At 43.5% G+C, this 24,762-nt stretch overlaps 1 pseudogene; it reads right to left on the bottom strand.

Annotated features, from left to right (window-relative positions):
* Positions 1-18,785, bottom strand: part of LOC110576138 — a 26,411-nt pseudogene extending 7,626 nt beyond the window's left edge.
* Between the last annotated feature and the right edge of the window lie 5,977 nt (positions 18,786-24,762).

Raw genomic sequence — 24,762 nt, 5'->3', positions numbered from 1 at the left:
ACACAGCACACGCACACACACACACACCACACACACGCAAACACACAGCACACACCAGCGCGCACACACACAGCATACACACACACAGTGCACACACACCCACACCACACACCCACAGCACACACACACAGCACACACACGCAAACACACAGCACACACACAGCGCGCACACACACACACACAGCACACACACACAGCACATGCACACACAGCGCACATACACACGCACACAGCACACACACAGCACACATGCACGCAGCACACACGCGCACACACACAGCACACACACACAGCGTGCACACACACACAGCACACACACACGCACACAGATGCACACAGCACACACACATCACGCACACACAGTGCACACGCACACACGCGCGTGCACACGCGCACACAGCACACACACATCACACACATACACAGCGCACACGCCCTGCGGTGGGAGGCTCCCACGCAGAGGCCGGCAGCCGGGTGCACAGCACACAGACGGACACGCCCTTGCAGAGACAGACGGCCAGAGACACAGGTAGAGAGCCCTGAGTAGGTGTGCAGACGCATGCTGGAGTGCCCCTGACAAACACGTAGGCAGGAGGAAGACAGACAGACGTGGGGAGCGGAGTGACATCAGGTCTGGCTACAGACTTCCTGGGCACCTTTCTGGAAAGACCTTGCAGGTTCCCAGCCTGGAAGGCGGTGAGGGCCCAGTGCAGCCCTGGGAGCAGCTCAGATACCTGTGGGAGCCGGGCAGGCACGGATGGGTGCAGCCAGGCGCCGGCCTGGGGCTGCCTTCCCCTTGGGCCCCCTGCACAACCCCTACGTGCGTCTTCCCACAGCTCTGGCGCCAGGACGCGGAAGCCATTCCCAGCTGCAGAGCTCTTCTCGCCTTCGAACCAAAGGAACATTAGCATTGTGCAGAGAGAGAAGGGGACTTGTCTTGGGTGATCAGTGACTCAGGGATGGCCGGGACCAGAACCTAGTCTGGCACCCAGTGCTCAGAGCCAGTGCTGTCCCTGCCAAGGGGCCCTGGACGCTGGATGACAGGTCTAGCGCCCCCAGCTGCCTGCAGTGATCAGGAAGGCGTCCCTCCCCCGCCCTCCCTCACTGGGTGGCCCAAAGGCTGCTGGAACCTTGCTTGTGGCTGATCCAGCAGCACGTGTGAGGGCGTCACAGCCCCGATGAGCACGTTTCCTTTGGTGGAGAAGCCGTCTGAGGGCCTGGACATTGGCAGGTAGCCAGAAGCGTGGACAGCGTCCCCCGTGGGCACTGCCAAGAGCAGGGCCACAAGGATAACTGGACAGGCCATGGAGGCTGTCCTTTCCTGAGGGCGTGTGGCTGGGGGTCCTTGTTGTCAGACCGCCTGGGCCGGGCCTCCTCCTGGAGGCTCTGGGCACATCTGCTGAGTCTTCACGGGACCCCAGAAAGAAGGTGAGTGAGTGTGGCTGAGCTCCTGGCCTTTGCCCTACATGCCTATTCTTTCAGAGTCGTGCAGGGCTCTGCGACCCGCTTCCGGGCCTGGCTTGCAGCACCCTGATCCCTGCGTCGCTTGTCCTCACAGCTACTAACTGTCCTTGCTTGCTGGCTGAGGACCCGGCAGAGACGGGTCCACTACCTGAGAGCAAGAGGGGTGCCCTGCCCACCGGCACCTCCTCTCTTCTGGGGACCTGCCGTGGGGGCTTGTGTTTATGAAGTTGTCCACCTTCCTGCCCCAGGGCCCCTGGGCCTGCTCACACCCCATATTCTTCAAAGCCAGAATTACCGCCGTGATGCACAGGGGAGGCTGAGGCCTCCAGGGTCAGGCTGAAGCAGTGAAGCAGCCTGTTGAGTCTGTGGCTGCAGACCTCAGTGTCCCCGGGGAGGGTACACTTGACATCATGCTCACAGAGGGACACAGCCAGGGCGGGCTGGCCTTAGGGTTCGGCTTCAATCTGTTTGTGGCCTGAATACTATCCCATCTCTTAGGCAATTCACTTCCTCTCTCTGGGACCTCTGTTTTCTCCTCCGTGACAGGAACACATGGCTTCCGCAGGTGGTCCCGAAACTCTGTTTCAAGAGCACAGCCTTCCACAACATGCTAGCAGAGCTCCGTGCCTAAAATCAGGTGGGTGGGGACACCCTCTGTGACACCTGCTGGGTCCCCTGCACCTCTCAGTGCTTTCTTGTCTCCTGGAGTCCTCCTCCTGCAAGGAGCACAGTTTGATGCCTCGGATGAGTCACCTCTGAGGCTCCGTTCAAGTCTGAGTCTACTTTCCAAGCCGGCATGATGGGGCGAGCACGGGGACTGTCCTAACTCCTGACCCGGGAGGCACTGGGGCAGAGGAGAGGCCAGGGGAGTCCAGCCCCCGGCTCAGAGGTGGGCTTTGGGATCATGCCCTCTGCACCCGGGAGACTAGTGACACCGAGGGACAGGAACGACTGATAAACTGAGAACTGGCTTCATGAGCCGGGCAGACATTCAGTCACGGGCCTCTCCTCTCCTGAAGGCGGGCGCCATGGGGCCTTCCTCACTCAGCTCACTCGACTGTTGAGAAGCCGAAGTGTGGTAATCAGGGATTCGAAAGAGCCCTGTAAGTTGTCAATGCTTTGAGAAACAAGGGAGGGCCCTGCCAGGATTGCAAACAGAGCCCCCACAGCGTGTCAGTGGCCGCTCTCAGGCTGGGGGACAGGGCTGGGCAGGGCTGTGCCCCCATCGGCCTGCAGGGGGCGCTAGGGAGCAGGAATTTTGAGGGCCTGGAGATCCCGGTCCAAGAATTTAAACGTGGCAGGCCCCCTGCTTCTTAAAGTTTTATTGAAACACAGCTGCAGACTTTGGTTTCGATATTGCCTGGGGCTACTTTCTCAGGAGGATGCAGATCTGAGTAGCTGAAGAGGAGACCGGTCAGCGTGGAAGGTCTAGAATATTTACCATCTGTTTGTGGAAAAGCTTGTTGGATGCTGCTTTAAAACTAGCTTTCACTTGATAAGAAATACAGGGCTGAGTGACATGTGTGAGTTTTCTATTGGTGAGTAATTAATTGCCACAAAGTTAGCAACTTAAATTTGACACAAATTTATTATCTCATAATTTTCCAGAAGCAGGAGTCAGACAGACAGTGGCTTATCTGTGACATCTGGGCAGGGTCTTCTGTGACTGGAATCAAGGCTCGGGGTAGGGCATCCATCTCTCGAGGATGGCATCTCCAGAGGCGAAGGCCTCCTAAAGGCCCCATCTGGTTGTGGGTCGAATTCGTTGTGTGGCAAGTGTTTGACCGTGGTGCCCATTTCCTTGTGGGCTGTAGGCCAGGGCTGGTCTTGAGCCCACCCTCAGGTGCCCGCTGTGTGGCCCCCCATCTCACAACATGGCAAGGTGAGCAGGAGAACATCTCTGCTGCTTTGGCTTTCTCCTGTGGGCTCTCTCCATGAAGTCGGGCTCACTCAGGATAATCTCCCTTTTGATGAACTTAGAGTCAGCTGATTAGGGACCTTACTTATACGTTCACAATCTGGTAAGCTAATAATGGGAGTGTTATCACATCATATTCACAGGTCCGACCCTCCTTTTAGGGAAGAGCATTACCCAAGGACATGGATCATTAGTGGTCATTTTAGAATTCTGTCTACTGCAGATGTCAGCAGCCGATCAAACACTTTTAGAGTATAGAATATTTATAACAGAGCTATCAGGGTCTGAAAAAGAAAGCGGACTGTTCTAGATTAAAAGAATGTTAAAAAAATAAAAATCAAATGCAGTGCTTGAACTTAGAATGGATCCTGATTAAATTCATACAAATAATAAAATCTATTCCTAGATAAAAAAGAACTACGAATGTGGACTACATATTAAATTATGTGATGGTATAATTGGTCATTTTCTCAGGGGTGGTAATGGTATTATAATACTACGGTTGTGTGGAAGAATATCATTAATCTTCATAATACTTTTAAAAAGGCATTGAAGTATAACACACATTCAAAGAAATGAATATCATATGTGAATTTTCACAGTCTTAACACACTAGCCCAAGTTCAAGATTAAACACATCACCAATGTCTGAAACCCTCTGTGCCCTGTTCCATTCACCACCCCCAATTCTAATGGCTTTGATTAGTTTGCTTGCTTTTGTCCTTTTTACATCTGGATTCCTATAGCATGTAGTCATGTATGTCTGATCTCTTTCATTCAGGTTATGTTAGTGTGAGTCATCCAGATTGCTGCAGATCACCGTCACTGTTTTGATAGAATACCACTTCCTCACACAGGGGTTGAATAAGCTGTAAGAGATTTTTGCTGAATGGAGGGTATTCTTCATTCTATTTTTCTTCATTGAACTGTATAAATAGTTCAGCCCCTGTATTTTCATATGTGCCTTTTTTTGGCCTCCAGTTGGAATATCTTACTTTGACCCATTTTTCTAAGACAAAATTATAAAATTTTGATTTTTTGAATGTTTCATCAAATTTAAATGATCACAATGTACAAAAATATCAAATCATTATATTGTACACCTGAAGCTAATATCATAATTGTGTTTCAGTTATATCTCAATAAAAATGTAAACGCAGCAAAATTACTGATTTCATCTGTTACTTCACCCCAGTTCAGAATATAATTTTAACCAATTCAAATTTGGAGGTCCACCAAAACTTCAGGATTATGTCTTGTGCACTATTTTTGCTTGTTCATTTTGTTTAGTTTTTTTCTTTCCTAGGGAGGGGATCGATTTCAGTGCCTTCCATTTGTAAGATTTGTTTCTAATACTTGGAATTCATGGGGCGTCTGGCTTAGTCAGTGGAGCACTGGACTCTTGATCTCCAGGTTAATGAGTTCAAGCCCCACCTTGGGTGTAGATTACTTAAAAATAAAATCTTTAAAAAAAAACCTTGGAATTTGCGAAAGTCTTCAAGAGTTGAAGGTTCTTGCCCTTTATTCATTACATGCTTTGGTTAAAGATACAAGATTTCTAATTGCTTTAAATGAATACAATGAAAAAATTGAGAACATTGTAACAAATGAGTTCAATATTATGCAGATCCCTAGGTTGATTGAAAGTTAGTCTTTTGGGGCACCCGGGTGGCTCAGTCTGTTAAGCATCTGACTCTTGGTTTTGGCTCAGGTCATGATCTCAGGGTCATGGGATCAAGCCCCGTGTCAAGCTCTGTGCTCCGTGGAGGGTCTGCTTGAGGATTCTCTCTCCCTCTGCCTCTCCCTCCACTCATGTTTTTTCTCTCTCTCAAATAAATAAATAAATATTTATTTATTTTTTATTTTTTATTTATTTTTTTTTTAAAGATTTTATTTATTTATTTGACAGAGAGAGGCAACACAAGCACGGGGAGTGGGAGAGGGAGAAGCAGGCCTCCCGATGAGCAGGGAGCCCGATGCGGGGCTCGATCCCAGGACCCTGAGATCATGACCCGAGCCGAAGGCAGACGCCCAACGACTGAGCCACCCAGGCGCCCCAATAAATAAATATTTAAAGAAATAAAAAAAGAATAGTTTTTCAAAGGCTTATGTGCTTCCACAATCCTATGGATAAGAAGCAGGAAAGAAATGAGCTACCATACAGAAGGTTCTTGGTTCTGGTTTTTTGGTATTCCATCCCACTGTACTCAAAAACTTTGTAACTCCATTTCTCTAATTGTGTTTATATGGAAATATTTGTAAATTTTAACAAATACAGTTTCTATTTTGATGGAAAAACCATCATAACTTATTTGGCTGCAGTTCTAAATTACGCGTATTACAACTGATTCCAAACATATTTCCATTCCGTAAGTTCCATAATTCAATAAGAACATTACTTTTATCATGATGCTGTGCTTCACTAAAATTTGTGTTTTGGGGGCGCCTGGGTGGCTCAGTTGGCTAAGCGTCTGCCTTCGGCTCAGGTCATGATCCCAGGGTCCTGGGATCAGGCTCCCTGCTCAGCAGAAAGTGGTTTCTCCCACTCCTGCTCCTCCCCCCTGCTTGTGCTCTCTCTCTCTCAAATAAATAAATCAATAAATCTTTAAAACATTTGTATTTTTACTATAACCAAAACCAGAGCTGTGGTCTTCCAGTTTGATATTTTATGCTGAAGTGTTCACAATAATGTCAGATATTTCATCTCTGACAGAATGAACTTTCAACAGCTTTATTTTGATGAATTGGGTAGAAAGAGTTATTAGAATAACAAATGATTTGCTGTTTGAAGTGTTTAATGACACTGATATAAAACTATCATCCTCTCACTCTGTGTAAAATTGTTCTTTTCTCCTGGAGCCAATGTGTTACCAAGTATTGCTTTAGTTCGTGTGTGTGCGCGTGCAGGCGCACACAAAATTGGAATTAAATAAATGAGCTAAGTGACCTTTGATGTGACTGAAAAGTCGCTTCACAGAGTGAAATGCAAACACACCTGTGATTTTCAATCATTACTGTCTGGCACCGTCTTTGGAAGCAAGCGACGATGCATCTTCGCAGATTTGCACCTTCTACTTTCAAGTCCTCGCAGACATCACCACGACTCCCACGGAGGGTGATAAATGCTGACGAACATCTTGTGCAGAATACACGTTCATCGTGGACTTTCCTATAACATGCAATTCTGTTTTTTTGTTTGTTTTTGACTTTGTCGCTACGGAAAGTGCTTATTGCAAAATATAAGAGTGATACCAAACGATAAAATATGTTGCTGTGGCTTTTGACCGTGCAAAAAGGGACCAAACCATGGTAACAAAAGCTTTCAGCCCGCTCTGCATATGCTCGACAGCAGCGCTTCTTAGTCTCTGTTTTGGGCACATTGTGCATTGATACCTGAGTGCCTGCCGGGGGACAACCTGTGGGCTTCCGCATGGGCTGCCGGACAACTGCCGGGGGCACTGTGCTTGATGTTTTTCTTACCACCACCCTAGACCAGAGAAAGGAGCCCAACGTAGATCCTTGTGTCTGAGTGCTTTGTTTTTCAAAGCGCGGGGCACCATGTGTGATGTCCTTGGACAAGAGATTTCAGTCCGGGAAGACTCAGGAAAAGAGAGATGAGATATGGCTGATTTGTCTTTCAGATTTAAATACATGTCAAAATGACAGCTCCATTCCCTGTAGACGTATTCCACACACTACTAGGTCTGAGTGCAGCAGGAGTGGGAAGCGCAAAACGAATGAATTACAAAGTACATGAAGAACCTTTTTGGGGTAGTGAATATATATATTCTTTGTATTGATTGTGGTAATTGTGTGTGTGTGTGTATATATATATATATGGGTATATATAATGTGTGTGTGTGTGTATATATATATGGAAGACATACCAGATCTACACATACTTTTCTAGAAAATATGAGAGGAAGGAACAACTTTAGATTTATTTTTTTATTTTTATTATTTTTTAAAGCTAGCTTCATTGATGTTTTATGTAAAATAAGCAGCACATATTCAAAGTGGTTTGGAACTCATGCAACATCACTCATATTCTGTTGGCTAAAGTGGGTCACAAGGCCACCCCTGATTCAAGGGGCAGAGAAGTATATTCTGACTCTTGATGGGAAGATAATTTGTAGCTATTTATTCCATCACAGAGTGGTTGCTCTAGGAATGATAATATACACCCTTAATTTATTACAAGCTACCTTGAGTTAATTTTATACCATTTAACTTTCAAAGTAAAATCCTTATGAATGTAATTCCATTTATTCTCTCCCTTTGAACTTGGTGTTACTACTGTCACTTATTTTGTCTTTGTGTTATGAACTGTATCAGACATTGTAATTATTTTAATTTAAGCTGTCAATTGTTTCTTAAACATTTTGAAAAAGCAGTCCTTTATGTTCATATATATTCACTCTTCTTTTTTTAAAGATTTTATTTATTTATTTGACAGAGAGAGACACAGTGAGAGAGGGAACACAAGCAGGGGGAATGGGAGAGGAAGAAGCAGGCTTCCCGCTGAGCAGGGTGCCTGAAGCGGGGCTCAATCCCAGGACCCTGGGATCAGGACCTGAGCAAAGGCAGACGATTAACAACTGAGCCACCCAGGCACCCCCATATATACTCACTCTTTATGGTGTTTTTTTTTTTTCCTTCCTATGGACCCAACTATCCTGGCACTATTTCTTTTATATTTTTATTTTAATATTTCTATTTGTTATTTCTTTTTATTTATATTTTAATCATGTTTATGTAGTTTGGGTCTGCTGGCAACTTTTTCTCTCAGCTTTAATTTATCTGAAAATGTCTATTTAGTTGGATAGTCGTTCACTGTTGAATGCTATTTTCACTGGATATAGAATTCTGGGTTATTATTTGTCTTTTTTTCTTTTTCTTTTTTTAGCATGTGAAAGACATCATTCCATTCAAACATTTCTATTGTTCCTTTTCTCTGTGCCTTTTTTTTTTTTTAAGATTTTATTTATTTATTTGAGAGAGAGAGAGAATGAGAGACAGAGAGCACGAGAGGGAAGAGGGCAGAGGGGGAAGCAGACCCCCTGCTGAGCAGGGAGCCCGATGTGGGACTCGATCCCGGGACTCCAGGATCATGACCTGAGCCGAAGGCAGTCGCTTAACCAACTGAGCCACCCAGGCGCCCCTTCTCTGTGCCTTTTTGTGCTACTCCAATTACATGTATGTTGGATCATTTGCTTTTTTCCAACTGTTTTTGGTTTTTAAATATTTTTTCCTCCCTCTGCTTCAGTTTGGATCATTTCTGTTGACTTGTATTTGTGTTTATTGACCCTCTATTTTGCTGTATCCAATCTGCTCCATTTCAGATACTGTGCTATATAGTTCTAAAACTTGTATTCTGTTAGATTTTTTTTGTTTCTCTGCCTTAATTCCCCATCTGTTTACCCATTTAATCCTTTTCTTCTAAATTCTTTAACATATTTCCACAGCAGTTATTGCAAAGTCATGTAATTCCAACATCTGGATCATCATGCATCTGTGTGAATTTTTCTTTTGGTTTTGAATCCTAGTGACTGCCTTTTTCATATGTAGTAACTTTTTTATTGTGTGCTGGACTTTCGGGATGGCATGTTGTAGATATTCTGTAAGGCAAATTACAAAAAGAACCATAATTATTTGCTGTTCTTTTCTGCTGGTTCAAAAAAATCTTGTTATGAGGGCCCATACCAATGAATTTAGCTCAATTAATTTAAAAAAAAATTTAAAAAAGATTTCATTTATTTATTTGAGAGAGAGAGAGCTTACTTGCCTGCAAGAGCGTGGGGAGGGACAGAGGGAGTGGAGAAGCAGACTCCCCCCTGAGCAGGGAGCTCGAGGTGGAGGGCTCGATCCCAGGACCCCAAGTCATGACCTGAGACAAAAGCAGACTCTTAACCAATTGAGCCACAGAGGCGCTCCACTAGCTCAATTTAAAGCCGAGTTCTCTAATTTTTCATTTAGAAACTTACAGTATTTGCTGTTATAACTTTATAGAACCTTTTAAATTATTTCATGTATAAGAATTCTCTTGGTTTGAATTTGCAGTTGACCTATCTTGGTATATATGTATCTAACCCTAATAAAACTCCACTAATAGATCTGGAGAAAATGAGGGTTGGTAGTACTTGAGCAGGAAGAGAATCAGCTTTGCTTTGCAGGGCAAGGTAACAGCAAGGTTGTGACTAGGTCTTCCTGCAGGGCAGGAAGTTCCATTATACAGAGAAAGAGATGGTACCTGAGCTAGCAAGGGAGGCTCACTGGGGTTGAGCTGTGAGGGACTCAGAGCCACCCAGAAGGGAAGGTTGTTCTCTTTCTCATTCTTTTTCAATTAGTGCCACAGTTTTAAGCCTAGGTGGATAAGAAACTCAGTTCTGGGCTGTAATCCAACTGGCAATATAATTTGGCATCCCACAGTTCAAATGTTAGGCTTCTTTTTTTATTATCAGCCCTAATGCTGAAAGAGTAAGATGTTTTTATTTTTTTTAAATGTTTTACATGAGTTACCTCATTTGAGTTTTTTTTTTTTTTTAAGATTTTATTTATTTATTTGACAGAGAGAGACACAGCGAGAGAGGGAACACAAGCAGGGGGAGTGGGAGAGGGAGAAGCAGGCTTCCTGCAGAGCAGGGAGCCTGATGCAGGGCTTGATCCCAGGATTCTGGGATCATGACCTGAGGCGCAGGCAGATGCTTAATGACTGAGCCACCCAGGCGCCCAAGGTTTATTTTTTATTTATTTTTAATTTAAAAAATTTTTAGAGAGAGAGAAGCAGGGGGAGGGGTCGAGGGAGAGTGAGTGAGAGAATCCCAAGCAGGCTCCACTCTCAGGACAGAGCCTGATGCTGGGCTTGATCTCACAACACTGAGATCATGACCTGAGCTGAAATCAAGAGTTGGATGCTCAATCGACTAAGCCCCCACCCAGGTGCCCCGAGAGTAAGATATTTTTAAAAGAATAGTAATTTATAATCCCTGATTTTTATTCTGTTTTGACCAAGACTTTAGGAAATATATGCCATTTAACTTCCTTAGACTGGCCAGTGCCTTTAGAAGCAACCACCTACCATCCAGTCTTGAATTACTCATGCCTTACTTATCACTCATTATGTGACAGAGACCTCATAGTTCTCAAAGCTTTGCCTTTTCTAGACATCACATTTCAGGATCATAAGCTACTGGTTGTTTCACTACTGTGAGCTATGGGATAAAGGAGTATTAGTCTGCATCCTGTGTTGTAATACTAGATATATTCTTGCAGTTTCAGTCTGACTCAGACAAGAGAGCCAATTCTGTGAGGATTAGTTTTATGTGTCAACTTAACTGGGTCATGAGGTACCCAAATGATTTGGTTAAACACTATTCTGGGTGTGTCTATGAGGGTGTTTTTGGATGAGATAACATTTGAATTGGTCGCTGAGCAAAGCAGATTGTCCTCTTCAATATGGGTAGGTCTCATCCAATCTGTTGAAGACCAGAATGGAACAAAAGACTGAGTAAAGAAGCATTCACTCTCCCTTCCTGACCAACACTAAGGTGAGACATAGGTTTCTTCCTGCCTTTGGACTTGGACTCAGATTGGAACTTATACAATCCGCTCTCCTGGGTCTCCAGCTTGCTGACTGCAGATGGTGGGACTTCTCAGCCTCCATAATTATCTGACCCAATTCCTTATTTTATATATATATATAAAATATATATATATGTATATATATAATTTTTTGGCATAGACTCAAAGTAGCTAGGAATACAACTTGATTCCTCCAATTTTTCCAATGGTTTCTTTCCTGCAACAATCCTGCTACTGATTTCTGTATCAATTAGTTTTCTTAGCTGTGAGCAACTGATATAGATTGTCCAATTTAATTAGAAAAGGGATTTATTGAAACGATATTGGGTAGCTCATAGATTAGCAGGAAGGCTGGAGAAGTGAAGTCATTTCAAACCGAGAAGAGGATGCTTACAGGCTGAAAGACTATAGAACTCTTGCCCAAACCACAGTACCAACACAGGACGTTGGTTACTGACTCTGGCACCTGCATAAACTAGGTGGGGTTTCCTTTTAAGTTAAGACTGTTAGAATTTGCTGGGCACCTGGGTGGCTCAGTTGGTTAAGCAACTGTCTTCGGCTCAGGTCATGATCCTGGAGTCCCAGGATTGAGTTCCGCATCGGGCTCCCTGCTCGGCAGGGAGTCTGCTTCTCCCTCTCCCGCTCCCCCCTCTTGTGCTCTCTCTCTCTCTCTCAAATAAATAAATAAAATCTTAAAAAAAAAATAAAATAAAATTTAAAGACTGTTAGAATTTGCTGATGGGTTGAATGTGAGAGAATGAGAGGAACAAGAAAATGAGGACGATTTATTTATTTATTTATTTATTTTGCCTGGCCAACTTGGTTCTCCAGGTGGTACAGGAGAAAATTTGAGAGAAGCAGTTTTGGGGGTGGGGAATCAATACTCCTATTTTGGGTATGTTATGCTTGGAAAATGTACTAGCCAAGTGGGATTAGGGCTCCCTCTCCCTCTCTCATCCTTCTTCCTCTTTATGCATGGGCTTCCTTCTCTGTCTTCTACTCCTCTATTTCATGTGGCTGGAGTCATGCCTTCTACAAAATGCAAGTTTAATATCTTTTAGTTTTACTCAGTAGACACTACTTTATACACGTCTTTTGACTTCAGTTAGTAGAGAATTTTAGACTACTTCTCATTTCACTAATAATATTCCCAGAGGACTCTGATCTTTGCTTGAAAAGCCCACGTGTATTCCAGTGACACTTGACCAGGTGGCAGGTGAAAGAGCGGGCCATTTCCCTAAATACGGGAGAGGTGGTTTGTAGAAAATAATCAGAACAATAAAAAAGTAATCTGGTTATTCATGGTTTTGTAGAATGCTGATCATCGCAACCGCAGATAATCGCTGTGGCAGAGTCCGTATTGCTTAGCAAATATTCCATTTGCTCTTTTACCTTTAGTGGCCCCCTTCTAGTGAGGCAGGACTGTCTGGCTCCTTCTAACCAGTGGGCTGCAGCAGCAAAGGTCCGTTATGATTCTGTAGCTTCTTATCCCCTGCTGTGATGACGTGCAGTCTGCATTGTCAACAGGGCAGCTACAAAATGGCGGAGATTCTTTAAGCTTGGGTCTCCAGGTGACTACATGCAGCAGGGCCCCCTGCTGATTTGCATGGTGGGGGGGAAAGTATTGTGAACAGTTTGGGAGCTGAGTGTTGCCAGAGCAAACCTGGCCTCTTCTGACTAAACCAAACCTGCACATTGATTTTCATGATCTTCCTTAATCCTCCTTTCTATAATTCTTTCAAATAGTAAGTATTAATTTTTTTTATCAAAAGAAACTGATGTTCCGAAAGGGTAGGACATTACCTGTTTGCTGAATGTCTACCGTTGCTGACTTTGCAGCCCATAGGAATGAGCTTATTGAGAACAGTGACTGTCATGAGTCAGGTGCTGTGTTTAAGAGGAGGAGAAACAAAAGAATTGGAGATCCAGAAGGTGGAGAATCACCACTTGAAAGGCAGGTAATAGAACCCTGGAGATATTGGGAACCATTTGGGGAGACATAAATCGGGGAGTAGTCAAAGGAATCACCCCTCCTTTTACTATTCTAACCTTTATCAATGGGAAATTCCACTGGGTTCATGGTTTTTTTCATTAACTTCCTCACAATAAGTTGGCAGGTTATCCATACCATAAAAGAAAAAAAATTCCTGACGGTCCTCCCATTAGTATGATTCCCAGCTATCATCTTCCACAGAGGATATAAGTTGAAATCAACGAGCACTGAGATGATAGGATAAAGAAGGAGAAACTGGGGAACTTAAATATGGTTGAGCTGGGGATGGGGGTTTGGATGTGGTAGTCAGTTCACTTACGACTATGTTAACTTGTAGCTCTGTGATATCAGAGCGTAGCCCCCAAACCCTGAGAATTTGGAGGTGGGGTAAAGATGGAGAAGGCAAGAAAAGAGAGGTAGAGGGAGTCATCTAAGCAAACTTCACAAACCTTGTGGTTTTCCCTAAACTAAACTAAACTAAACTAAACAAACAAAAAAGCAGGTAGTTCTTCTCATCACTTCTCGGGTGTTGCTGAAAGCCACCATTCTTGAGGGCAAACACCACACGGTGTTTATACTTATCAGAGCATGAAGATCTGGGGAGAAAAGGGTTAAGATGAAGGACTCTTACCTGCATTCTTCGGGAACTGGATTTTACCAATGACTTTTCTGAATGCAGCTTTTACATCTTTGTTCCTCAGACTGTAGATCAAGGGGTTCACCATGGGGATGACCACGGTGTAAAAGACAGACACAACCTTCTCTTCCTCTGGGGATTGGTCTGAGTTACTTCTCTGGTACATGAAGGCAAATGTCCTGAAGAAGAGGACAACAGTGGTGAGGTGGGAGGTATAGGTGGAGAAAGTCTTGGCTTGCCCACCAGCAGACTTCACCCTCAGGATGGCTCTGATTATGAGCATATAAGAGACCACGATGGTCATGACATTGGCCAGGAACGTGAACTTGGCAAAAAAGAGGATGACAATCGCACTTTGTGTCATGCTGTTGCAGGTGAGCTTCAGCAGGGGTGGGAGGTCACAGAAGAAGAAGTTGATCTGAGTGTGGTCACAGAAGGAGAGGGTGAAGGTGCATGTGGTATGCAGATGACCCCTGATACCCCACAGACATAGGCTGCAGCCAACAATCCCCTGCAGGTGCCTGGAGTCATGGCCAGGTTATAACGCAATGGGTGGCTAATGGCAACAAAGTGGTCATAGGTGATGACCGTCTTGCTTGTGGCCAGTGTGGCCAGGATCTGAGGGGGTGATGACTGAGGAGTAGCAGGCATCCAGCAGGGCGAGATGGCTCGGGAAGAAGTACATGGGGGTGTGAGTTGGAGATCCTCTTGGATCAGAATGATCGTCCCCACATTCCCCAGAAGGGTGACAATATAGAAAATGAGAAACATCAGGGATAGGGGGCCTGCCAGTTCAGGGGTGATCTGTGGAGCCCACAAGAATGAACTCCGTCACAGCAGTGAGATTTTTTTTTTTTTTTTGGCCATAGACTCGATGTAGCTAGGTGGTAGGAAGAGGAGAATGGAATTGGAGATTCCAGAACTGAAGGACTTTGCTTTCTTCAGTGTCAGGTGTTAGGTGAATACCTCAGATAGTCTCTGCTCAGAGAGAGAAGAAAATGTTTACCATCTTGAGAATCCACAACTAGCAGTTACTATGAAAGGCTTTTACCTATCTCTGTGCCCCTCCTGTGGGTCAGTATTTCTTCAAATTTGCTTGCTTGTTGTCTTTAAGACCAGAGAACCTTAGACTATCAAGACTGGAAAGGACCATTGTAGCATCTCTCTATTCTAGAATATCCCCAACAAATTGTGTAGTCCAGTGTACCCCAGGGCTGCATCAGATGGCCTCTTGGGCTGTGCTCAGTACAGCTGCTTGTGGGGTAGCTCATTAGCCTGTGGTGTGAATGGTGCCTCCAAAATTGTCAGATGCAGGGCCTTGCGCTACCGCGCTTTCTGTGATGGGGACTTTTGGGGACACTCTATCTTTGGAAAAGTCTCCCTGTTGGGAAAGCCACATTACTTTTCCTGCATCTTCTACACAGTGATATAGTCTACACATTGATACTATGTTGAGTAAAATCCCTCTCTCCCAAGACAGTGTTAACAATCACTTTTATCTAATCTCATCTCCAAGTCAAACATTTCCAGTTACTTCTGTAATTCTTTGTGAGTGCTCTCATCATCTACTTCTGCTCTCCTACAAATCAGGTCATGGTCTGTCTTGGATTTCTTTCCCTAGGGTCCGAGAAAGAAAGTGATTCTGTGGAAACCATTAGATTTATGGAGCCCTTATTCTGTGTCAGACATTTCCTTTCCACATTAACTTGGCGGTTCCTCTCAATAATCCTGGAATAACCATTAACACCTTCAAGAAGGTGTGGAAATCGATACATATCCCATTTGTTGCTTGGCGGTAGCCTGAGCCTGGACTACCCCAGTTCCTCCCATTGTTTCCATCTTTTTTGACCTGTGCTCTCTCACCCGGGTCTAGTGGAGACTGAAGATGGAAGGAAGTCCTAGATTACTTCAGTGAATTCTCCGGACATTAAGAACAGGAGTTTAGGCAGCTTTCTTCCAGAACTCTGTTATTACTGTGATTTTTTTTTTTCTGTGCTCCAACCATCTGCTTCTTTCTGTCCCTTTCTCAAGTGAGTTTCCTATCATTTTTATCTTCCCTATTTCCTTTAACTCTGACTTGTACATAGTCATGGCTTATCACTCCTTAGAGGTCCATCACTGTTAGTACCATGAGGAACTGAAAAGTTATTTCAGGATTCCCTGGTTCAAATACTTTACAAAGAGAATTTTTTATTTATCCAGCTGCCTTTTTTGGCGGGGAGGTGACAGTCCAAAAGTTAAAAAGTTGAAAGCATGTAGCCAGCCCACATATTAACTGTCTGCTATATCCAAAGGGATAAAACAGCTTTCCTACCTTCCGCTGGGCTGTGAATGGGGCTGGTATCTGACATCTCTTCAAGACCTGTCCTTACTCAGTTTGGAACTTTTTAGTACAAACATCCTAAAATTGTACCCAAATCTATAATTTTGTTCTATGACTCAGTAACTCCTTCTTTCATGGCAGTATTCTCCATCCTTTATTTAGCCAAGAAAGTTTTTCTTTTTCCTCCTTTCCACAGACATGTAAATTTAGAGATAAGGACTCCATGCTTTAGCTGCACCTTGCTTAACTAGACGTTCTCCAAGGACTCTTTTCTTGCTGTGCCTATCTCTGAATCATAAGATTACAAATATGAGTTTCTTTGAGGCTGTTAATATATTACTCTGAATGCTTCAAAAAAATGAATGCTTCAATAATTTGAACTAAATAACCAATGAATTCAGATTTCTATCATGGTTAATCATATGCTTCACAGACCTATAGCAATATCCCACTGCTTGGTAGGATTTGGGCTGTCATGATTGGCCAATCACAGCACCTTTTTTTCCCAGAATGATCATAACCTTTCAGTCCAGCCCTTGGACATGCTCCACAACACTGGTATTGAAACTGAGATTGAAATTATTTATTTGAGACTTACATACACACACACACACACACACACACACACACACACACACACACCAGCAGGGGGAGAGGGAGAGGGAGAAGGAGGATCCCTGCTGAGCAAGGAGCCTGATGTGGGGCTTGATCCCAGGACTCTGGGATCATGACCTTAATTGAAGGCAGATGTTTAACTGACTGAGCCACCCAGGCGCCCCTCCCCTCCACACTTGTTGAAAGCACCCACGACCCTCAGCAGAGACCCCGGACCTCACAAACCCACAGAACCTAGAGTTGGAAAGGACCTGGGTGATGTGGTTCTGTAATTTTCCAGCTCTGCTACCCAGAGGCCCCAGCCTTCCCAGAGCTGCCAACTCACCCATCTTCAAACGAAGCAGCAATTCCTTGAACTCTTGTCAACAACCAGGTGCTTCATTTCATTTTGTTTGGAAAGGGAATTCTGATGTTAAAAAGAGATTTGAATGCACCTGGTCTACTATGTTCTCTTCATTTGGCAGAGGGAAAAATTGAAGCCCAGAGAAGAAGCAACTTTTACCCAGTGTGTCAGGGAACATTCCCTCCCCAATTTATCCTGGTGGGGGCTCGACACTAGAATCCTATTTGGAGCCTCAGGAAAGGCCACAGAGTCATTAAAGAACAAACCAGAAGTGACAAGCCCAGGATGGGGCCACAGGGATGGGAGGGTTGTTGGGACATTCAGAGGCCAGGTTCAGGGCCCCCCACTCTTCATCTCCCTCACTGCACTTCCCTCCCATGACATCCATTTCCACATTCTCTTCTCAAAAGCTGCCCATTACAAGTATCTTTCTTTCTGAGCTCACCAGTTGAGACAACCTCCTCAGAGGGGTCCAGGCCCATCCTTGGTTCTTGCTCTGAATACTTGGTTACTCAACAGTATGGCTGTCTGGAGAGTAATAATATCTGAACACCAACTATTATTATTCCCTGCACTCAGCGTATGTGTTACTGATTCCTGCAACCATTGGCAAGGTATATATATTCCTAGGCCTGCTTTACAGAAGACAGAGTTGAAGCTTTGGGAAGGTAGCTTGTCCACAAGGTCGCACTGTTCAAAAATTTGGAAAACACATTTAATAGTCTCGGGAATATATTTGATCTCCCAACATAGTTACAAGATTCACATTACCGTGTAGGAGAAGAGCTGTTCCTTTTGTTCTCATGAAAGACTTCTGTGAAGCACTGTTGATATTTTCTGTTTTCTTTGCAGATCCAAGGAGATGGCTGCTGTGGCAATCTGAAAATGATAGAAAATGCAACGATCTCATCGTCTTTAGGCTGGCTGTACACATATGCTGAAACCCCCCTTCAAATACGCTTCCAGTGGCTGGCAGAGCCAGACTGTGTGCCCAGCTTACCCAGCGTTGCTGGATGGAATTCAGAGCTTGCAACCTACAGGCCCTCCAGGTGGCTAACTGTTTTGCCTTCTTGCTCAAAGAACCCAATTCAGATCATCGTGTTTCCAAATCAATGAGTTTTCTGATCCAATTGAATCCTTTGGTGGTTTTAACATCTATTTATAGAATTCACCTAGGATGGTGCTTGTGTGCGAAGGTGATAATGAAAAATGGAAGACAGACTCTTTTTCCATGATTCACTATGATGATTTACCTTACAGTGGGGGCTGTGTGAGCCTGGACTTGTCTGCTGAACACAAAATGAGAGGCGAGGGCTTCTGGGAGAAGGTAGCCTCCTCCTGTCAGAGCCGACTCGGGGGTATTATAGCCCCTCTCTCTCCATCTGGGGAAGGAAACAGTGAGTCTGGGCTTTAAAAAGCTCAGGAGGATAAGTGGAAGACCCTGAATGATGTCATTGCCCATGTTCCTCAGGGAATGAATATTGTCACCTTCATGTCACTTCTTCCAGGGCTGGGAAAAAAAAACAACAACCAAACAACTGAGAGAGAATTCAGACTAATGTTGACACATCACAGATGAAGAAACAGGTCCAGAAGGGCCACATGCCTCTCCCGAGCTCCCGAGCTCATGTAGCTTCTCAGCTGTCAGATGGAGGTCGTGTGGGCTGGTGAGAAGTGATGGGTGAGGGTGGCTATGGTGGGGAGGAGGAACTGGGACTAGGAACTGTGGCATGTTCCATCAGGTCGTCTTCCCTATTAGTCTGGTTTGCCCACGGATGCTTCCTTCTAGACCCAATTTAAGCCTCACCACTTCTGGGAAGCCTGACTGGACCCCATGTCAAGTTCCTCCGCCCTCAGAAGGACACACAATGCTTACCTTTCCATTTTATATTGTGGCAGGGTCTTGAGCATCAAGCCGTAAACACCTGCCTTCCAGAATATTCTGTGGGGTAGTGAGCAGTCCTACAGTGTATGTAACTTAGAAACGAAGGAAGACCACCTTACTGGTGGAAAATCGGTAACAAGAACAGAGCAGGGTGCCTCGAATCCCATTTTGTTGTTGCTGAGGAGAAGGGGGGGTAGTTTCATCCATCCATGTATTGCTAACAATATGGCTTAGTTTAGCTTATTTTTGGATTATATGTATATAGACATGCACACCATTGTTTTTTAAATAAGATAAATGTTTATTTCAATCCTACACAAAAGAAGCCTGGAGATAAGGCAGCCAGCCCATGGCTGGTATGGTGGATTAAAAATGTCATCAGGGGCTTAGCCTTCTCTGTGTTTCTTCTCTGCTGCTTTCTGAGCATGGCTTCCAGCTTCAAGGTTAGTTTATGGTCCATAATGGCTATCAGGCTCCAGCCATCACATCCACACTCCGGATCAGAAGAATAAAAAAAAACTAAAGATAAGTGTTTTGAGTTTTATGCTATTACAATGCTTTATGAACATTTTTGTACCTGTATCCAGATGGGCATGGGCAAGAGTTTCTCCGTTGTGTATACCTAGGTCACTGGAATATCTGGGTCAGTGGTTATGTGTATATTTGACTCCGTTGTGTATACCTAGGTCACTGGAATATCTGGGTCAGTGGTTATGCCAAAATATTTTACAAAATTAAACTAATTTGATACTACTACTACTAAATTAGTTAATTTAGGTCCAGAAGGGCCACATGCCCTTTTCATCTCTTTGTCAATAGAGTGGTGTCATACTTTAAAATTTTTGCTAGTCTAGTGAGCATATTGTGTTTTTAATTTGCATTTTCCTGATTACTAATGAGAATAAGCATCTCTTCATAGGTATTGGTTATTTGAACAGTCTCCTTGTGACTGGCTCAAACACTGCTTGAGTGTTTGTGCTATCTTTTCTCAATCACTTTGCTTTTTCTTTTAACCCTTCCCCCTCTTAATCACTTTTATGTATACACATACACACACAAGATAGTAGTTGTGATTGTGTACCTTAAAAATATTTTCTCCCACTTTGTGTCTTAATTTTTCATCTTCTTTTTAAATATAAGCTGAAGTTTCTCTCTCTTTTTATTTATTTATATTTTTAGAGTAGGCTCCACATCCGATGGGGGGGGGCTTGAACTCACAACCCTGAGATCAAGAGCTGCATGCTCTACTGACTGAGCCAGCCAGGCATCCCAATTTCCATTTTCTTCTTCTTTTTTTTATTTGACAGAGAGAAAGAAAGCACAAGCAGGGGGAGCAGCAGAGGGAGAGGGAGAAGCAGGCTCTCCGCTGCACAGGGAGCCCAATGTGGGACTTGACCCCAGGACCCTGGGATCATGACCTGAACCGAAGGCAGATGCTTAACCATCTGAGCCACCCAGGTGCCCCAATTTTCATCTTCTTAATCATGTTTTTGATCAACAGAACCTCTTTAATGAATACTGACACATTTAGGAATATTTAAATTTATGATTAATGCCTTTTGTTTTGTATATAAGAAATTCTTCCATATAATGAGGTCATGAGAATATTCTCCTCTGTTATTTTATAAAATGTTTGTTAATTTGCCTTTCATATTTAGTTCTTGATTCTACTTTGAATTTATTTGGAGTGAGGTCCAGGACTGCATCAGTCAGGGTCCTTACAGGTAACAGATGCTACATTTGATTTGGGTAATTTGAGGAGGGTTTAGTAAAACCACTATTTAAAAAGATGTGGACAAGATTTAAGAAAACCAGGATGAGATGAGTCAGTGCCCCACAGCTAGTGACAGAGAGGAGCCATTACCAGTCCTCCAAGTAGTGATTTCTATTGAACCTCTGTGACCTTCAACCAGTGGCTTCCAAGGTCACTGTGTTCAGTTGCCTCAAGCCAGCAGAATGGGAAGGAGCATGGCTTGGAAATGGTCCACAACATTTAGTCAAGCATTCTGCTGGCTAAAAACTCAGCTCTATGTCCATATTTAGCTGCAAAGGAGGCTGGGGAAAGTAGTCTGGCTGTATATCCAGTCCTAGCTGAATAACAGTTTGTTTGGGGTCAGAGGACAGACTGCAGAGGCAGCTCCTAAGATGGCCCTGGATGATTCTGCCTTCTGGTATTCATGTCTTTGAGTAGTTCCTCTCTCTCGAGTATGGCTTGGATTTAGTGACTACCTTCAGTAAATACAATGTGATGGGATGTTATTTCTGAGATTAGGTTTCAAAAGGACTACAGCATCTGTCTTAGGCACCTGCTCTGATGAAAGTCATGTTGTGAGTTTCCCTATGGAGAGGACCATGTAGCAAGGAATGGGCATATTTGGCCAACAGTGGGGAAGGACTCAAGTTTTGTCAACATGACTAGAGCCCTGGGCAACATCTTAATAAGTTTTGCGAGAGACCCTGAGCCAGAGACTAACTAATCCAACTAACCTGTGCCTGGATTCCTGACCCACAGAAACTGTACGATAGTAAATGTTTGCTGCTTCAAGCTGCCTATTTTTCACTCAGGGTTGTGAGTTCAAGCCCCACATTAAGTAGGCTCCACACCCAATGTAGGGTTTGAACTCACAACCCTGAGATCAAGAATTGCATGATCTACCAACTGAGCCAGCCATGGGCCCCTAAGCTACCAATTAACAGCAATATATAACTAATATATCCTTATAGGGTGATGTTCTTGATGACACACATAGTTTCAATACTCTGCTTACTTCTTAGGGTTCTTATTTTCCCTCAGATGTTTAGCCTTTGATTTCTTAGTGTCTTTTCATCTTTTTATTTTTTTTTCATGTTTTTCAGGGTTGCTAAAGCATCATAGGGTTGTTAAATACATGTAAAAGTTTCTTGTTAGAAAAACCTTAGTCCACCATATTGCCAGAAATGGAAGTCCTATTCATTTCTATCTTCTTCTTGCTTTTCATTAGATATTTACTTAACACCTACTGTGAGTCAGAAGATTCACTAAAAATGACAGACAATCTTTGCTTGCATGGGGGTGGTGACAAAGAACATTCTCCTGGGGGCAGGGATTAAAAACAAACTATTGTTAAGTGTCTTGAAGAATAAATAACAGAGTAGGGGGATGGGAAATGATAGGCAATAAGGGATCTATTATTTTAGATATGGTGGTCAAGAAAGGTTTCTCCAAAATGAGGCAACACTTCAACAGAGACCTGGAAAAGTAAAGAAGTAGGTCCTGTAGGTTGATTAAGGGGGAAGAATGATTTGTGCAGACAGTTTCTCTTTTGTAGATGTGCAAAAGATGTTGGGAAGAAGGCATGAGTTTCTCCTGACCTTATTCCTTTTATTCAGAGAAGTTGAATACAGAGAACTTGGACTTACTCCCTGGTTGGTAGATCTGAGAATCAGTGTTGCTTTCATTCTCTCAAGTGAACTTGGGCTTACTGCCTGGTAGGTAGATCTGAGAATCAGTGTTGCTCTCATTCTGTCAAGCGTCAACAGAGCTACCTTGTCTAGGGCAAGCCTTATGGCTGATTCTGACCTAAATGCCCTGGTGGCATCTTAGCTGTCACCGAGAATAGGGTCTCTTCAGCCCAGCTCAGTGTATATTCTGAATGAATCTTCATGGAATGTCCTTTACAGGGAATCTCTTCCAGCTTTCGTTTGGTGGCTTAGCCAAGAACCTGCAGGTGCTTAGGCATTTGTGAAAAGTAAGAGCCTCTCTTTGTTAAAGTGGTCTTTCATTTTATTTCATCTTGTGGAGACCTCTCCATCAACCATTGAATGTTTTTTTTTCACACGACTTCCAGTTCCGAAGCAAGGAAACCATTTTTTTTTTTTTTTTCCTGATTCCTGAAGAAAGAGCCTAATGAGTAAGGCTATTTTCCCTTAAGTGATTCTGTACCAAAGAAGGGATGGTTGTGTATAAAATGGCATTCAAAAGTAATATAAGAGAGTAGATAAGAGTGGAATTTCTGGAACCAGATTTCATGATCTCAAATCATGGCCTTCTATGGCTTTTGTAGCTTCTGAGACCTTGGGCAACTTATTTTAACTTCTCTGTGTCCTAGTTTACTCATCTCTAAGTGGGGATAGTAATTGCACGTACATCATAGGGTTGTTAAGCATCATAGGGTTGTTAAATACATATAAAAGTTCTTAGAATAGTGTCTGGCATATAATAGGTGCTCTGTAAGACTTAGCTATCATCATCATTATTATTTTCTTATTAGTAGCTAGGGCAATGAGTTGCCACGTCATTTAGATTGTAACAGAGGCCCACTCAGATTATCTAGTAGAATGTGGGTCTATGGCTAAGATTCTTTTTTTTTTATTCTTATGTTAATCCCCATACATTACGTCATTAGTTTTAGATGAAGTGTTCCATGATTCATTGTTTGTGCATAACACCCAGTGCTCCATGCAGAATGTGCCCTCCTCAATACCCACCACCAGGCTAATCCATCCTCCCACCCCCCTCCCCTCTAGAACCCTGTTTGTTTTTCAGAGTCCATCGTCTCTCATGGTTCGTCTACCCCTCCGATTTCCCCCGCTTCATTCTTCCCCTCCCGCTACCTTCTTCTTCTTCTTTTTTTTTTCTTAACATATATCGCATTATTTGTTTCAGAGGTACAGATCTGAGATTCAACAGTCTTGCACAATTCACAGCGCTTACCAGATATGGCTAAGATTCTTATGCTTCAAAAGGGATATAAGGATTTCTTGGGGACCTATAGAGCGCCCTAGAACTCAGTCTGGAACATAATTCAAGACCTGAAAGATCTAATGCAGCATGAGGGACCAGGTTATATTGCTGCCTCCTCAGCACCTGATATTTGCTCATTTTCTCTCTGGTCTGCCCATTAACATGAATCAACCATTTTCTCCATAACTAATTATAATTTGTGAGTCTCCTTTCTCAAATAACTTCATCTTTTCCCATATTTTTCAGTTTAGACCCTCAAGAGGGAGATAACTTTATTGTTATGCTTAATAATTATTGTATAACTCTAGAGCATGTCATGGCTCTCTACTCTGTTCATGCATCGATGAAAGCTGGGTCAGGGGCTTTTTCTAGTTTGATCACCTGAAGGTCAAGGTCAAGTGCTAGAACAGTGGTTACCTAAGCAAAGAGCTCTAGGTGGGGAAGTTTCTCCTATAACGAGAGTATGATAAAAGTGTATAGATACTGGGGGTGGAGCAAGATGGCGGAGGAGTAGGAGACCTGGATTTCGTCTCCTCTCAGGAATTCAGCTGGATAGGGATCAAACCATCCTGAGCACCTACAAACTCAACAGGAGATCGAAGAAAAGAATAGCAACAACTCTCTGAACAGAAAAGCGACCCCTTTCTGGAAGGTTATGTCCTTGAAATGTCTGAGCTAAAAATCATTGGTGGCATTATTATGCATCATAGAAATTGTGTTTCTAAGAAATAAAAAATAAATGTCTCTGAAAACTATGTTTAAAAAAAAAGTATATAGATACTGAAACCCAGAGCTTTCTTTATTTAAAGGGTGGATGGAATCAGTGTGTGTGAGTGCAGATCTGCTAGAATATGCTGAAGAACTCCTCTCCATTAAAGTTCTATAAGTTCTTTGAGTCTCATGACTAAGCTTGAACTAGTTCCCAAAGGGGAATTTAGTGTTGGATCCTGAACACTAAACACAGTGTGTCTTAAGGAAGCAAGAAAACTACTGTGGCTGCCCCTCAGTGCAATGGGAAGCAGGGGATGGAAACTGCCAGGGTTCTTTCTTAGTCTGTTATTGCTGATTCCCTTTGAATAACTGCTTCATTTTTGTATCTCTCTTGACCTCTCTACCTTGGCCAGCCTGGCCTCCTATTCTGAATCTCTTTTACATGTTCAACTTCATAATGCCCAGGGAAAAATTTTTATTAAACCTACACTGGGTCAGGTACTCATTTCTGAACCAATCAACTGTAGGTGCGGTGGTGGGCCATTTTAATACAATGATTGTTCCCATAT

Source organism: Neomonachus schauinslandi, chromosome 11, assembly GCF_002201575.2.
Source record: "Neomonachus schauinslandi chromosome 11, ASM220157v2, whole genome shotgun sequence".
Taxonomy (NCBI): domain Eukaryota; kingdom Metazoa; phylum Chordata; class Mammalia; order Carnivora; family Phocidae; genus Neomonachus; species Neomonachus schauinslandi.
The sequence above is the reverse complement of the archived record's forward strand: the minus strand, read 5'-3'. Positions and strand labels throughout refer to the sequence as shown.